At 37.5% G+C, this 18,025-nt stretch overlaps 1 pseudogene; it reads right to left on the bottom strand.

The window, feature by feature from the left end:
* Positions 1–353: 353 nt before the first annotated feature.
* Positions 354–1,193, bottom strand: LOC101034522 (proteasome subunit alpha type-1 pseudogene; annotated as a pseudogene).
* Between the last annotated feature and the right edge of the window lie 16,832 nt (positions 1,194–18,025).

The following is an 18,025-nucleotide window of genomic DNA, read 5'->3' as shown; positions in this document are numbered from 1 at the left end:
AATACTCAGATAATTATATAAACAGGAGAGAGTAAAGGGATCTAAATGGAGATCAAGGTTTTTTTTGTTTGTTTTTGTTTTTGTTTTTGTTTTTTTAACCAGGGTAGTGAAACAATTTTATTTTACAGTTGTATTTAAAACCACAAAGACACCTATTTTCTTCATATAAAAACGTTAGCACAGATACCCATACTTTCTGGAAAACGATTATACAGACCCTTTCAAAGAAAAATGTATTCCATTATATGGTTTCAGTGAGGTTGCTAGGAAAAACTCACATCTGGATTGATACCCAAAACATAGCATTCCACTACTCTGCAAAGTTTGGTTCAAAGTATAATTACTGTCATCAGTATGTGGTGCCTGTATTCTTACATATTTGATAATACATATATAGACTGGCTTATCACTTAATGTTCCATTGGTTCATCAGCCTTTTCTGCAGGTTCATCAGCAGGTTAAGCAGGCTGTGCCTTTCTCTGTGGCCTTTCTTCAAGACCTTCCAAGAATGGAGACACATCATTATCATAATAGATTGTAAACTCCAAGTTTTTACCAACAATTCCAATGGAAACATTCTTTGTAGTTAGGTCCTGTTCTGCAGGAAGTGTCTCCCTTAAGGCATGCAGACCATGTTTAACTAGTTCATTTAAATTGCACTCCATAAATTCAGACATATGTCTCTCCAAGTAAGTACGAGCTGATTGGGAACGGGCTCCGATGGACACAGCTCTGCAGTCAGCAGATGGACAGGTTTGGAAAATGTGAGGGCCCATATCATCATAACCAGCAATAAGCAGCCCAATACCATAAGGTCTCTGGCCATATCCTTGTCTTGGTATCTGGGTCTTGCTTCCAATTAGAGATACAAGACGAGACACAGGAAGTGGTCTATTGAATACAAATCTGGAATCCAAACACTCCTGACGCATAAAATTACATAAGAGTGTAGCATCAGCTGTAAGCCCCACGATTGAGATACCAATATGGTTGTCAACATGGAGAATTTTTTTCTGATGAGCTGCAAGCTCTGATTGTGCCCTGTTCAATGCAACCAACACTGCATGAGCTTTTGATTTCAGACCAACTGTGGCTGAACCTTGTTTAACAGCTTCCATTGCATATTCAATTTGATGAATCCTGCCCTGCAGGCTCCAAACAGTGACATCATTGTCATACTGATTTCGAAACATGGTGGCCGCGGCCCTGGTTGCTGCCTTCAGCAAAACTGAGAATCCAGGAGGTGCTGCCAAAACTATCACTCAGCGATCTACTCAGAAGTCTGAGGAGCCGCGGTGGCTCGTGCCAGTTGTCATGGAGTTTGAGGAGCCGAGGCTATGCGTTTGAGGCCAACCAACCTGGGCAACATAAGAACCTCTCATTAGTTAAAGAGATGAAGTTTTTATATTTCACTCTGAACTGGTAAAATGGTGATACCAGTGATGTTATGTAGATATAATGTAGTACCTATAATACCTACTAAAAAGGCCATACCAAAATAAAAATACATTTGAATGGCCAGGCATGGTGGCTCATGCCTGCAATCTCAACACTTTGGGAAAACAGAGCAAGAGGATTGTTTGAGGCCATGAATTCAAGACCAGCCTGGGCAACATAAAGAGAGCATGTCTTTACAAAAATGAAATAAAATAAATTAGCCAGGTGTGGCGGTGTGCACTTGTAGTCCTAGCTACTTGGGAGGCAAAGGCAGGAGGATTACTTGAGCCTAGAAGGTTGAGGCAGCAGTAAGCTATGATCATGCCACTATACTACAATTTGAGCAACAGAGCAAGACCCTGTCTCTTAAAAATTAAAAAAAAACCAAAACATTCTATGCTGGGTATGGTGGCTCATGCCTGTAATCCCAGCACCTTGGCAGGCCAAGGCAGGAGGATCACTTGAGGCCAGGAGCTTGAGATCAGCTTGACTAACATGGCAAAAATCTGTCTCTACTAAAAATACAAAAATTAGATGGGCATCTTGGCACACACCTGTGATCCCAGCTACTTGGTAGGCTGAGGCATGAGAATCACTTGAAGCTGGAAGGCAGAGGTTGCAGTAAGCCAAGAATGCACCACTACACTTCAACCTGGGTGACAGAGTGAGACCCTATCTTAAAAAAAAAAATTCTAAAACTCTTTAGAAAAATCAAAGTGGAATCTAAAAACATGTTCAAGTAATCCACAGAAAGGCAGGAAAACGAAAACAGAAAGAACAAAGAAACAAAATGTAAAATGAGAGACTTAAGCTCTAACATATCAATAGCCATATTAAATACACAATGTCTAACCATGCCAATTAGAAGACAGGTTAGCAGAATGGGTTAAAAACATGATCCAACTATATGCTGCCTAAAGAAATTGAAAATATAATAACATAGGTAGAAAGAGAAATGATATAAAAATATGTATCACCCGAAGGGAAGCATGAGTGGTTATGTTGATTAGATAAAGTACACTTTAGCACAGAGAACATTCCCAAAGATAGAAAGAGACATTATATAATGTTAAAAGAGTCAATCCACTAAAAAGATATAGCAATCCTAAACAAATGTGTACCAAACAACAGAACTGCAAAATGCATAAAACAAAAGCTGGTAGAACTGAAATGAAAAATACTAAAAACTTCTCTCAGCAATTAATGCAACAATTAGACGGAAAATCAGCAAGGATGTAGAATAATTCAACAATACCATTAACCAACAAGATCTAATAAAAGTTTATATAAAATTTTATAAAATATTTCTCCAAAGAACAGGAGAATACACTTTATTTTCAAGTGCTCATGGAAGATACACCAAGATGGACCATGTTCTGTGCCCTGAAACAAACCTCAACAAATTAACAACAACAAAAAAAATTGAAGTCAAATGAAGTTTTCTCAACCACAGTCGAGTTCAACTAGAAATCAATAACAGAACTATAACAAGTAGATCTTCAAACACTTTTGAACCAAACGACACTTTGTTAAATAATCCATGGGGCAGACAGGGCGTGGTGGCTCATGCCTGTGATCCTAGCACTTTGAGATGCCAAGGCAGGCAGATCATAAGGTCAAGAGATCGAGACCATCGTAACCAACATGGTGAAACCCCATCTCTATTAAAAATACAAAAATTAGCTGGGTGTGGTAGTGTGCACCTGTAGTCCCAGCTACTCGGGAGGCTGAGGCAGGAGAATTGCTTGAACCCTGGAGATAAAGGTTGTAGTGAGCCAAGATCGTGCCATTGTATTCCAGCCTGGTGACAGAGTGAGACTCCATCTCAAAAAAATAAAAATAAAAATAAATAATCCACGGGGTAAATAGAAGTTCTCAATGGAAATTTAAAAATACATTTAACTGAAAGAAAATTGAAATACAACATATCAAAATTTGTGGGACACAGCTAAAGCAGTGCAGAGAGAAAAATTCATGGCATTAAATGCATAGTTTAGAAAAAAATAAAATGTCACAAATCAGTCATTTAAGCTTCTACCTCAAGAACCTAGAAAAAGAAGAGAAAATCTAAAAACAAGCAGGAGGGAGGAAATAATAAAAAGGAGAAATCAATGGAAATGAAAACAGGATAAAAATCATAAACAAAGCTGATTCTTTGAAAAAAATTCATGAAGTTAACAAACTTCTAATAAGACTGACAAAGAAAAAAAAAGGAGGTGACAAAAATTTTAAACATAAGAATTAAAATGAGATATTACTTCAGACCCTGCAGGCATCAAAAGGAGAACAAGGGAATATTATGAACAACTCCATACATATAAAATTGTAAACTTAGATGAAATAGATTACTTCTGCAAGAAATACATAACTACCACAATACAAACTACCACAACTCATCCAATAGGGGATAATTTGAATAGCCCTGTAACTATTAAACATTTTAATTAATAATTTTAAAACTCCCAAGGAAAAAATCTCTATGCACAAATAGTTTCACTGTAGAATTCTATCAAACATTAGAAGAAAAATTAACATCAATTCCACAAGCATTTTCCAGAAAATAGAAGATAAGGAACCACTATCCAATTCTTTTTATAAAATTAAAATTACCCTGATACCAAAACCAGATGAAAGTAGAGCAAAAAGGGAACTATAAATAAACATTTCTCATGAATACAAATGCAAAAATCCTTAGCAAAGTAAGTCGAATTTAGTAATATCTGAGAAGAATTATATGCTATAACCAAATATAGTTTATTCTAGAGATTTGAGGCTGGTTCAATATCAGAAAATCAATCAGTGTAATCCATCGTATGATTATATCAATTATATAATAGATATTTGATAAAATTTAATACTTTTTCATGATAAAAACTTTCAAAAAGTAGAATAGAGGTGAATGTCTTAAACTTGGTAAAAATAATTCAAAAAATTCTATAGCTAGTGTCCATTTTAGTAAAGAGTGAATGCTTTCCCTTTAAGCTGGGAATAAGCCAACAATATCTCTGTTTACCACTCTTATTCAACATAGTGATGACATTTTTAATCAATGCAATATGGCGAAGAAATAAAAAGCATCGAGATCAGAAAGGAAGAAATAAAATTGGCTCTACTTTCAGATGACATGATTATCTACATAGAAAATCTTAAACGATGAGTTCACGTCCTTTGTAGGGACATGGATGAACCTGGAAACCATCATTCTCAGCAAACTGACACAAGAGCAGAAAATCAAACACCGTATATTCTAGCTCATAGGCGGGTGTTGAACAATGAGAACACATGGACACAGGGAGGGGAGCACTACACACTGGGGTCCGTTGGAGGGAAATGCGGGAGGGGCCGGGGGGCGGGGAGGTGGGAAGAGATAGCATGGGGAGAAATGACAGATACAGGTGAGGGGACGGAAGGCAGCAAAGCACACTGCCATGTGTGTACCTATGCAACAATCTTGCATGTTCATCACATGTACCCCAAAACCGAAAATGCAATAAAAAAAAAATGAAAAAAAAAGAAAAGAAAATCTTAAGAATAGTAACAAGAAAACCTTCCTAGAACTAATACATGAATCTAGCAAGGCTGAAAGATACAAAATAAACATATAAAAATCAATTGTATTTCTATATACTATCAATGAACACATAAACAATGAAATTAAAAATACAATACCACTTACAATTGCTAAAATAAATAAAACTTTGGTATAAATCTAACAAACATGAACAGGGCATTGGTGATAACTACACAATTCTAATGGGAAAAAAATCCTTAAATAAATGGAGCAACTTATTGGGTTTATAGATCGAAAGACTCATACATAGAAATATCAGTTTAGCCAAAACAGATGCACAGCTTTAATTTAATTCCTATCAAAATACTAGCAATATTTTTTGTAGGTTATAGGCAAGATTATTAAAAAATTTATATGGAAAGGCAAAAGAACCAGGATAGCTAAAACAATTTTGAAAAAAGAAAAGGAAAAAATGAGATGAATCAGTCTACCCAATTTCCAATTTCAAGGCTTTCTATAGTCATAAAGATTGTGGCATTGGTGGAGAAACAGACACACAGATGAGTGGAACAGGATAGAGATCCAGAAGTAGACTCATAAAAATATGCCCAACTCATTTTTAACAAAGGTGCAAAAGCAATTTAGTGAAGAAATGATAGCCTTTTCAATAAAAGGTGGTGGAACTATTGGGTATCTATTTGCAGAAAAACTGAACTTCAAATTCCACCTTAAACCTTATATAAAAATTAAGACAAAAAGGATTATGGTCTTAAATGCAAAACTATAAGACTTTTAGGGAAAAAAAAACACCCAAAACCAAAAACCAAAAAACTATAACAGTTGGTGTAGTGGCTCATGCCTGTAATCTCAGCACTTTGGGAGGCCAAGGCTGATGGATCACCTGAGGTCAGGAGTTCGAGATCAGCCTAGCCAACATGGCAAAACCATGTCTCTAGTAAAAATGCAAAAATTAGCCAGGTGTGGTGGCAGACATCTGTAATCCCAGCTTTCCAGGCGGCTAAGGCAGGAGAATCATTTAAACCTGGGAGGCAGAGGTTGCAATGAGCTGAGATGTTTGCCACTGCACTCCAGCCTGGGCAACAGAGCAAGATTCCATCTCAAAAAAACCCAAAAAAACAATAGCAACAAAAAAGTTCTTAGATTTGATATCATAAGCATGATCCATAAAAGTAAAAAGAAATCAATAAACTGTAAACTGGACTTGATCAAAATGAAAGCTTTTGCATTGCAAATGACCCTGTTATAGTAATGTAAAGAAAACTTACAGAAAATATTTGCAAACCATATATCCAACAAAGGATTACTGTCCAGAATATATAAAGAACTCTCAAAATTCAACATTAAAAAAAATTCAACTGGACATGGGCAAAATACATGAATTGATAGGTATTTCATTGAAGAAAATATGCAGGTGGCAAATAATCACAGGAAAACTGTTCAACATCATTAGCCATTAGAGAAATAAACTTTTAACCACATTGCAATACCACCACAAACCTATCGGAATGGCTAATATAAAAAATAACATCAAATGCTAGTGAGAATGCAGTGAAACAATCTCTCAAATACTGCTGGTGGGAATTTAAACTAGTGTAGCTACTATGTAAAACAGTTGGGCCGTCTCTTAAAAATAAACCTGATATGCACTATAACATGATCCTGCAGTGCACTCCTGGACATTAATTGCAGGAAAATGAACACTTATGTTCACATAAAATCCTGTATGCAAATATTTGTAACAGCTTTAATTGTAATAGACCCAAACTAGAATCAACCCAGATGTCCTTCAATGAGTGAATAAACAGTGGTATATTCATATCATAGAATGTATCCTTATCATGGAATAAAAAGGAATAAATTATTGATACATACAACACCAGGAAGAATCTTAGATGAATTCTGCTCAGTGAAAAAGGCCAGTCCCAAAGTTACATACTGTATGATTCCCCTTATATAACATTATAAGTGGATAAAATTATAGAAATGGAGAAGAGATTACAGTGTCTCTTCGGTACAGACATTACAGTCTTCATGGAGATTGCCAGTTGTTAAGGAAGAGGTGGGAAGAGAAGGGAACTATATGTGCCTATAACTGGGCAACTCAAGGAACCCTTGTAGTGATGGAAATGCTCTATATTGATTGTCTCAATGTCAATATCCTGGCTGTGATGTTGTTTTCTCATTTGCAAGATGCTATCATTGGGTAAAATGTACTCTGGTAAAGGGTATACAGGATTACTTAAAACTGAATATGAATCTGTAATTGACTTTTTAAAAGTTTAATTTAAAAAGTGTACTGTATATCTTAGACCTGATCAAATACAGTATCTTACTCAAGATCACACAACAAATAAGTGATAGAGCCTGTTGGCACTCAGTTCTGTCTCGACCCCAAGGCCATGGTGCTTCTCAATATGTCTGTCTATTGGACATTCCTCAGTTTTCTTCTTTCTCCTCCCTTCCCCACCATTGCTTTCTTTTGCATTATTTTCTTTTTTTCTCCTTTGCTTTCCTAAACAACTCAGCCCTGAAGCTGTTTGGCAAGACAGTACAAGATGAGCATCTGAACCCAAGGTAGGGCGGCACATGGGGCAGGACCTGCTGTGCCCAGACACCAGATAGGATATCAGAGCCTGAGCAGGGTGAGGAAGGCACCTGTATGGGAGCAGTCCCATGGGAAGTGCCAGGAGGTGAGTGGGATGAGGCCTCTGTGCAGGGGAAGGAGCAGCAGTAGAGCTGGGGTATGGCTTACAATGAGTTGACCAAAAAGTAACTAGAAAGCCAGATTTTTTACTGTTCAGTGTCACTGTTCAGTGTCACTGGCCTGGAGCATTGACATTAATAATATGAGCATATCTAGCTCCCAGAATGTGTCTTCTAAATGTTATTCTTCACTGAAAGAAACCAAGATTTTTTAGATAAATGATTGATTTCAGGGCTGGTAGGCTAAGTACAAGATCAGTCCAAAATGTCTTATTTATGTCAGAAATCAAGGAAGTGCTCAAAGAATGAGGAGAGTATGTCAAAATGACTCAGGAACCAACTGGAAGGGGCTCTTGTTGGCCAAATCTGGGACAGTTTAAGCACTTAAATAATGATAGTAATAGATAATAAACAATTGAATAGAGAAATCATAAGTCTGTTCTGATATAAACTAATGAAGAATAAATTGGAAGTGTGATGAAAAGTAACAAATTTACTTATTGATTACATAGGGGAAAAGGATAACTTTAAAGTGAAAGAAAACTGGCAGACACCACTTTAATCAAATGATCAAAGCAAACATCATCAGTGATGGGACAAATTGAAATCGTGTGCCACCCAATAAGGTACAATAAGAAGAATGCAGCATCACTTCTTTGATTTTCCTGCCAAAGAGGCATAACCCGAATCTAATAATGAGGAAACATCAGACAAACTCAAACTGAGGGACATGTCAAAGAGTAACTGCCCAATAACTTTCAAAAGAGTCAAGGACGTGAAAGACAAGGACACTAAGGAACTATTCCAGCCTGAAGGAGGCTAAAGAGTCTTAACAGGTGAACTCAGCCCATGATTCTGAACAGGAATATTTTTGCTACAAAAGATCAGTGGAACATTTGGCAAAACTTGACTGAGGCTTGGGAATTTGTTGGTGGCGATGTATCTAGTTAATTTCCTGATGCTGTGGTTATGTTGTGATTATGTGGGAAAATGTTACCATTTGTAGGAAATAAACACTAAAGAATTAGGGAGTGATGGGGTATCAGGCCAGTAACTTATTTAGACATTGTAAGTAGGAGATGGGGGGAAGTTTTCTTTCCCACTTTGTACTTCACTAATAGCCTTGTTTGAAGCTGTTTCAAGGTTTTTTCTTTAAAGGAAGGGGAAGGAAAAATGTCACCTGGTTAAACCCCAAATATCTAAAATTTAATATATCTCGAACAGAAATGGCCACCATTCCAATTTGCTCCTTTTCTGACTCTCAATTTTGATGAATGGTACTTACATCTAATCATTTACCAAAGAGAACCATGAAAGTCAAGAGAACCAAACGATGGTTCTTAATGTCTCTTTCTCAGCTACTCCCACGTCTCAGCTTTATCTACCCTACCTCAGAAAGATCTCCCAATGTTCACGCATCTTCTTCACTCTCACTGCCACTGCGGTGGCCTCTTTCTTTGTCCCTGATGTCACTAACCAGCCTTTCTCCATCCATTGCTAGCTTCCATGCTAGCAATTAACTTACTAAAAGTGAATCTTTTCACGTTATTATCCTGCTTAGAGACATCATGTGGCTCTCCATGGCATTCAGGATAAAGCGTGGCATTAGTAGCTTCAAAGCCTTCCTTAATCCTAACCAACCTATAGTCATCTTATCTTCTGTCTCTCCTGTGAAACAACCAGCTACGCAAACTTCTCCACCTTCCTTAGACATACCTGCCCTTCCTTAACTTTGTGTTTTTACACGTGTTGTCCCTACTGTGTAAAACACCTATGTCACCTTAAAAGCAAGAGACACAAATTGAAAGTCCAACAAATGGAATCTGTGCTCCAGAATATTTCATTTGACCAACACAGAGGTTTCAGAAATGTGCAAGGGGCATCCTTCAGGTGGGGTCTTCCCTCTGCAGCTCACCAGGAAACCCCCAACATTTGGCAACTTCTCACATTCCCCTTTCCTGGAAGGATTTTAGTCGGACTTTTCAATACTCATCTCCCCTGAAGCTTTTCATGACTTCCCCCTTGTGAAGGCTCCATTCATGATCCCAAAATAGCGCTTATCACAGTATCCTGAGATCTCTGCTTGCATGCTGCTCAACTCTGACTCTCAGCAGGAACTGTGGCACCAACCTAAATTCTATCAAGAAAAGTACAGACACACACTGGAAAGCACTAGTTAGGGATCCAGAAGTGATTCACTCTTTCCTTGGAATATTTTTGATCTCCAAAGATATCTGGAACAACCATTTTCATATGATCCCAGGTCATACATATTTTAGAGGAAAGTTCCAGCAGGGGAAAGTGCTTTTAAAGTTTCTTTTATCTTCTTTGGAAAGGTGGTGATCCTAAATGATTGGCATGAGCTATGTGTTAATATTTTGCCTAATTAAGGTTTTGGGTGGGTTGTGAAGCAGAACGTGAGCTTCTCCTTCACTTTGGTATGAGTGATTCCATTTCTGTTCCAGGTCTGCAGGCCTTTGGACAGTGAGTGAGCAAATGAAGGAGCATGATTAATAGACAGATAGATAAATAGATAGTATTGATATGTATATATGAGATATATATATGAAATGTATATATATATATATATATATATATATATAGAGAGAGAGAGAGAGAGAGAGCGAGAGAGAGAGATACGGATAGACAAACATGTTTGAGGCCCTAGTGGATTGACATAATCATATACATATTATATACATAATATACTTTTTTTTAATTTAAAGGATTAAATCGTGTGTGTGTGTGTGTGTGTGTGTGTGTGTGTGTGTGTGTGATTATCCCAATTCAGTAGAGTAGCAAACATACGTCTAGTACAATTTAATAAGCCTTTTTGTTATGTAAGTAAACATCAGACTTTGGCCCAAACAAAAATGAGCAAAAGGATTTGCACAATTCTACCAATACTGCATAAATATTTATTTTGATGAGTTTTTGGCTACTTTTTAAGGTTTTCTTTTTTGTTATCTTGATGAGACTTTGGCTATTTGGGGGCATATTAATTGTGTTCTCTCATTACACATTTTTAGAGGATTTTGGAAATTAGGAAACACAACAAGCAGATGAACAGAGATGAAGGCACAACAAAAATACTCACCAGGTGACTTCCCTGAGTGCAGTCATAGGCCCATTTACTCCCGTTAGAAATTAGAACTTATAAAATCTTGTACAGCAGAGATGGCAAACAGATGCCAGATACATGTGGTTCTCCTAAAGAATGATCTTCTGGGGGGTGTTCTCCGTGCTTCTGACAGTCCTCTCTGTGTGTCCCCTTCTGGGATCCCTTAGATGAAAGCATGCTCCTCGAATTCTCAGTGCGATAAGAAAGAGGAAGGTGGGGGTATAGAGAAAGGGGCATGAGAATTTTGCAATAAGGGAATGGCACTAAATTTATTTACTTTTCTTTCTTTCTTTCTTTCTTTCTTTCTTTCTTTCTTTCTTTCTTTCTTTCTTTCTTTCTTTCTTTCTTTTCCTTCTTTCTTTCTTCTTTCTTTTTTTGAGACAGTCTTGCTCTGTCACCCAAACTGGAGTGCAGTGCTGTAATCTCGGCTCACTGCAACCTCTGCCTCCCAGGTTCAAGTGATTCTTTTGCCTTAGCCTCCTGAGTAGCTGGGACTACAGGCATGCACCACCAGACCCAGCTAATTTTCATATTTTTAGCAGAGACAGGGTTTCACCACGTTGCCCAGGCTGGTCTCGACCTCCTGACCTCACGATCGGCCTCCCTCTACCTCCCAAAGTGCTGGGATTACAGGCGTGAGTCACCACACCCAGTTGTAACGCAGATCCTGTGTCTACCTCTGGAGAAAGCCACAAACATTTAAGTCAAATTCTGGTGACAGTCAAAGTTAGTAAACTTCAGTTCTTCATTGTATTGCTTTCTGTGATTGGAGGGCACAAAAAATTGTTTCTCAAAATTCTCAAAGACAGTTTTAAAAATTCATTATATTATTAGGGAAGGTGGTGGCAATGCCTAACTGTTTAAAATGGGACAATGTGTATAGACATTTTGTTGACAAGTGGGTTTATAAGGTTGACAGTATTGAGCTCAAGCAAATAAAAGAAACCTTATCTCTCCATGGTTCCTTAAATTTACTCTGGCAATTTGTGATGTACAAAAAGTCTAGATATCTCTGCCTACAAGCACATAGGACTCCTTCAACTTGAGCACATGGGAGTAAATAGCATGTAGCTGACCCTATTAGTTTCCCTCATTTGTGTCATGTAGTCTCTGCTTCTGAGATACCCTCAATGCAAGACATTCCATCAATCTAATAACTTTTCAAGGGAAAAAAACTCCATTACATTTAATATGCATAGTGACTGTATGGTAAATCCTGATTTTAGAAATGTTGTAAAGGAGTAGGAAGGAGGATAGAGAAATGCATCTTAAAATTGGTGTAGGAAGATGCTTACTTGAAGAGAGTCTCTTCTAATTGGTTCAATAAAAAATAGCATGTGGGTTAAGGATGTAGATCTCCTAGAACCTGACGGCAGGAGTTATAGAAAGACTTCTCAAGAACTAGGCAGTCAGCAGGCAGCCGATATTTCGAGACCTGGTGGTGTCTTCTCAGCACATCTGTTTGGTTCCTCTTCCTGCAGCTCTTCCTATTCATGACCCTTAACTTCTGCTCCCTCAGAATTTCAGCATCAACTTTTCATGCTATCAACTTTGGACTCAAAATTTTACTGTTTTGCACTGCTAATAGACTTACTCTTAAAGCACTCCAATTACTAAATTCTACAGGAGGAATCCGATGGGCTCAGCTTGGATATTTCCTCTTTGTCCTGTGAGGTTTGCCCGCGGAGTTCAGTTGCCTAAAAAATACATGGGCACATGGGTTCACTTCACAGTGTATAGGTGGAGCTAGAGTCTCTTAATATGGGAGGAAAGGTAATTATTATCATTGTGTAAGAATCGTAGATTTGTGGGCAATTTTTCAAATCAATAGATACTGGAGGTAAGTGAGAGATACTCATAGGTACCTTGGCTTATATGTTAAAATGACCAAAATCTTCATGTTCATCTAACTTGTGACTTGTTTTAAGTTGTGAGGTTGTATCGTCAAGTCACCTATAAGCTAGGTCTGCCATCTAAAATGTCACAGATTTAAAATGACAAGATATTGGATTCATGTAATATACAATTTATGTGACACACTCTTTTAACTAATTATTTTATTTAATGCAAGACACACAGTGAAACAAGGATCTTCTTGCATTGCTTGTCAAGGGTCAGTCATCAGAATTCTCTTAGAAGGCAATTTGGAAAAATGTAATTGAGAGCTTTAATGTGTTCATAACTTCATTTTGAATTAGGTTTAAGACTTATTTGAGCTGGTTATATAGTTGGTGCTCAATGAAAGCTTGTTGAGAGATTAGTTTACACTTTGCTTTTTATATCATGTTCTTTCATGCTTTCCTGTTTAACCTGACTTCCTGTCTATGGCATATCGGGCTTCTGTCTGAGTGAACAGAACATTTCTGAAAACAGGTTAAAAAGTGTGCATGCAATTTGTACAATTGAACATAAATTTCTTGAAAACAGAGTTTTGTGCCCAAGTTGGCCAGGTTTATAATGTGAACTTTAGGACGCGATGACTGAAGGCAAACTTGGAGAAAGGGCACCGATGACAGGCTGAGGTTTTACTTTCTACACTCCAGTAAAATTTGATCATCCCAGATTTTTCTTGGTCTGGCTCAACTCAGCGTCATCTGCAGCCAGAACTCATCACCTCACCCAGTGTGTAAGAGGCCTGTCTCTTTCCTTCAACACTGGCTTTCTGTAGGTATTTGGAGAGAAGGCTGCATAGCATGATGTATCTTGAATGCCATAGGCTTAAGAACTCCTCTTTCACCACACACACTCCCACATATTTTATGACATTCTACTTCAAACCCAGCCATTACTACAGAATTTTAACTTACAAAGTCTTCCAAGAGTGAGATCACATGTTGGTCCTTCGGGGTCTAGTACAGCAGGCTTCTGTATGTTACTTTATTGACTTCCACAAAAGTGGCCCCGATCTCAACGATAATTTGTCATCATACATTCTTGTTGCAAGAATCAAGATGCAGCTCATTCTTTTTTTTTTTTTTAATTGTACTTTAGGTTCTGGGGTACATGTGCAGATCATGCAGGATTGTTGCATAGGTACACACATGGCAATGTGGTTTGCTGCCTCCATCTGGCATTTCTCCCCATGTTATCCCTCCCCGACCTCCCCACCCACCCCTGCTGTCCCTCCTTTGGCCCCCCACAACAGACCCCAGTATGTGATGCTCCCCTTCCTGTGTCCATGTGTTTTCATTGTTCAACACCTGCCTATGAGTGAGAACATGCGGCGTTTGATTTTCTGTTCTTGTGTCAGTTTGCTGAGAATGATGGTTTCCAGATCCATTCATGTCCCTAGAAAGGATAAAAACTCATCATTTTTTATGGCTGCATAGTATTCCATGGTGTATATATGCCACATTTTCTTTGTTCAGTTTATCGTCAATAGGCATTTGGGTTGGTTCCAGGTCTTTGCTATTGTAAACAGTGCTGCTATAAACATACGTGTGCATGTGTCTTTATAATAGAATGATTTCTTTGTTTACTTCAGAACTGTTGTTCCCAAGGCAACAGTAGGGACTGGTGAATGCCAAGATTCTGCTTCCTCATTATAGGCAAGCTCAGGTAGAGTGCCGCCTTTACCTGTGGTTTGTCATGAACTAAACAAATCTATGTAGAAAAATCTCCATACTTGTAGAGTGTGCAGATGCGTATGCATAGTAATCATATTTGTTCTTTGACATGTTGAATTTAGATGTATTTAACACAGTGTGGAATTTGTCACTGAGTAGAACTGAGTGTTGACTGTGAAATCACTTAAAATAAGTTTTAAAATTCAGTATTAATGAAATCGAGAGGCTTTGTTAGGTTTCTGAGATTCAAGCACATCTTTTACGACATCTGTCAATGCCAGCTGCATTTGACGGGTTTGCATGATCCAGCTAAAGAATATTTTACAAGAGGTTGCTGAAGATCTCATACATATATACTTTTCTTTCTTGTCACTCTCCTACCTTTTCTAATATTTGGTAGCACAACAGGTTGACTACAGTTAACATTAAATTATTGTATATTTAAAAATAACTAAAAGAGAACAGGCATAGTGTCTCATGCCTGTAACCATGGCACTTCGGGAGGCCAAGGCAGGTGAATTGCTTGAGGCCAGGAGTTCAAGACCAGCTTGGGCAACATAGTGAGACTCCATCTCTATAACATCTCTGTGAAAAGTTAAAAACTTAGCCAGGTGTGGTGGTATGCACATGTAGTTTTAGCCACTTGGGAGGCCGAGGTAGGAGAATTGCTTGAGTCCGGGAGTTCAATGCTGTAGCCAGCCACCACAGTCCAGACTGAGCGACGGGGTGACACCCTGTCTCTAAAAGAACAAACAAATAAAATAATAACAATAATATGAATAACTAAAAGAGTGGAATTAGAATACTCCTAAAACAAAAAACATGATACATGCTAGAGGTGATGGATACTCCAATTACCCTGATTTGATCATTAGAGACTATATGCCTATATCAAAACATCACATATAATATAAATATATGCCAGTATTGTGTACCAATAATAATTAACATTTAAAATTTAAAAGAAAGATTCCCGTACCTGATTGCTACAAAAACTCAAATTAGAGTTTTGGGGGCTGGGGAGAAATGAGAGGAGGAGTAGGGAAAAAAGATGACGATGTTGTCTGTCTGGGTTTTGAAACAAAGTTTCTAAGTAGGTCCATGGAAAAAAATCAACATAAATTGAGGTACTGCAATTTATATTCAGTGTTCACTTTATAATTGTAACTCATTTACCAGGATTTCTTGTTAAAATTTGTATTTTCTAGGAATTGATGGTACAGTGATAAGATGATCCTTCTAGTCTCTAGTCCATTTGAGGCCCTACTGTATAAAATCATTTCCTCCCAAGAGTAAAGGGCATTTGTGGTGTATTTCCTTATTCCAAGTTCTTACGGGTTCCAGGAAGTCTTGCCTTGTGTCCCTTTGTGCTAGAGCTCCCATAGAACTGCAGACAGATCTGGCTGCTGGGACATGATGCAGAATGCTAACCCGTAGGGAGAGTGAGGGGACTTGCTACTGCCCACCTGCTTTTATTTTCAATTCCTAAGTTCAGCAGCAAAGGGGAATTTCCACCCTGTCCCTGGACCTCATTCTTTCCTGGGAGACAAACCTTCTGGCACTAGTGCACACGTCAGACCAAGAGGAGCCTGCTTTCCTTGACTTTTCTGATAACTGAAGGTACAGAAAGGGACCACAAAGCTTTCGCAGGGAATCACACTGAGGCAGAGACAAATCTGAATTGCTCTGTTAATCTATCATTCAAGGTCAAGAGAATAAGAGATACCAGACCCTAATGCTACCTGCACATGCAAAGTACCCTCTGCCCTACATTCTGCATTGAGAGTTATGTGGAAGCAACAAGAAAACAGTGGAAAGTTAGAAGATAAAAAAGAATTTCTCAAAATCAATATGCCGTATCTTTCAATCTTGCTAAAATAAACTGTTTTGAAAAAGGTAAATGTCTTCATCTTTTCCTGCCAAGGGCGAGGCATTTCAGTTTTCCCTTTGTGGTGGATGCAGGAAGAGACAGAGGAAATGCCAGTGTTTAGCCTGGAAAATTGTTAAAAATCTATACTTAATGTTATTATTCCGTTACCATGCAAAGTTTTACGTAACAGAGATGGTTATACTTTATCTTAATTGCTTGGTAAACCATGTAAATGACTTAAGTTCAAATAAGGATTTATTAATGTATAAAGCTATAGGAGTTTTCCTTTTATGTTTATTTTGTTTACTTATTTGATTTTAACCATTGTTTTTATATAATATTTTACATATAAATATAAAACTACCTTTTGTATATGAAAATGCTATTCCCTGAAAATTTTCAAATTAGTGCTTTCCTGAGTTTTCTATTTAGTAGGGAAGAGCCCAACAAAATTCTGCGAAGCATTTCTTTAACTTGCATTGGCAGTGATTCTATTTACAATGCTTACTTACTCTTCAGTTAAATGCACTAAACACTATTGTTTCAATGGCCCTCGCTGTGTCAAACTGTTATTTCTGGCATTTCATACAAGCCTGAGGTCAGGAAGAATAGAAAACACCAAATAAATTTCTCAGCAGGAATTCTAGCTTCCCTTCTCCTATATGGTCATACTTCTGATTTCTATGAAGAAAGAAAAATCTTAGAGACAGATTAAATCATCTGAATTTTGCTCTCATTTCTGCTCATGGCTTTTAAAATACTAAATGTGTAGTATTCTATACCATACTGGATAGTTTTGTATAGTAGATGCTGACTATAAATGTTCTTGGCTTATACAGAGGAAGTGATCCTAAAATAAAATATATTTTAATTCCTGAACTTATGCTCTCTCTAAATCCTTCCTTATATAATTCTTCTACGGAAAAATAAACCACCATGATATCTTATTTCTGGAACTCTCCTTGTCTGGTACTTTCTAAACTTTGATGTCTGAGTGTCTTTAAAAATGTTTAATCATCATAATGCATAAAACAATTGGAGCAGTCTGACATTGTTTATCTTTGTGTGGTTGAAAAAAATGCAAAAATAAATTGTTTGTATAGTACTGAAAATGGAGGTTGGGATTAAATTGACCTAAGGTTAATGATAGGATGAAGATCAATTGTCAAGCAGCGAGAAAATGCTATAGGCTTGGCAATAATTAATGGTGAACAATGGCTGGGGTTCAGATTATTGTAATGAGAGCTGATATGCTGTTCTGACTGTCCAGAGGTCAATGTTACTTGGTTTCCTATGGTTAGGGATAAATAAGGCGGACTTTCTAGTAAAAACAATGTAACTGGATACAATGAGCATGCAGCGACCCAAGGTTCATGGGAGACATTGTTTGTATGTATAAAGACTTTATAAAATATGTAGCAACCAATGTTTTATGGAATTCAGTGCCTGAATGAGGAATGATGGGGGTGGGGAGGTGGAGCCAGGGAGGTGTTTATCTAGCTGCAAAAAATAGACTAAGATTATATTTTCCAGAGTCTCATATGTTGGCTATTATCCTATAATTCTAATGAATCTTTTCTGAATCCTTCATTTTTTGAATGACACCATTCTTCCCATAATATATCATCAGCTGTCCTTGCTCTGATAATGTATTACATTAATATATCATTAAAGCAACAGATATATTAGAGTAATACATTATCAGAACAAAGCACTCTGGTGGTGATATATTTTGCAAAAGATGGCTCCATCTTGGCAGCCTAGGTCCAGAAGCAGAGTCAGTTCAACAAGACAGA

The sequence above is a fragment of the Saimiri boliviensis genome, chromosome 3 (genome assembly GCF_048565385.1).
Source record: "Saimiri boliviensis isolate mSaiBol1 chromosome 3, mSaiBol1.pri, whole genome shotgun sequence".
Taxonomy (NCBI): domain Eukaryota; kingdom Metazoa; phylum Chordata; class Mammalia; order Primates; family Cebidae; genus Saimiri; species Saimiri boliviensis.
Note: the sequence above shows the minus strand (reverse complement) of the source record. Positions and strands in the feature narration are given on the sequence as shown.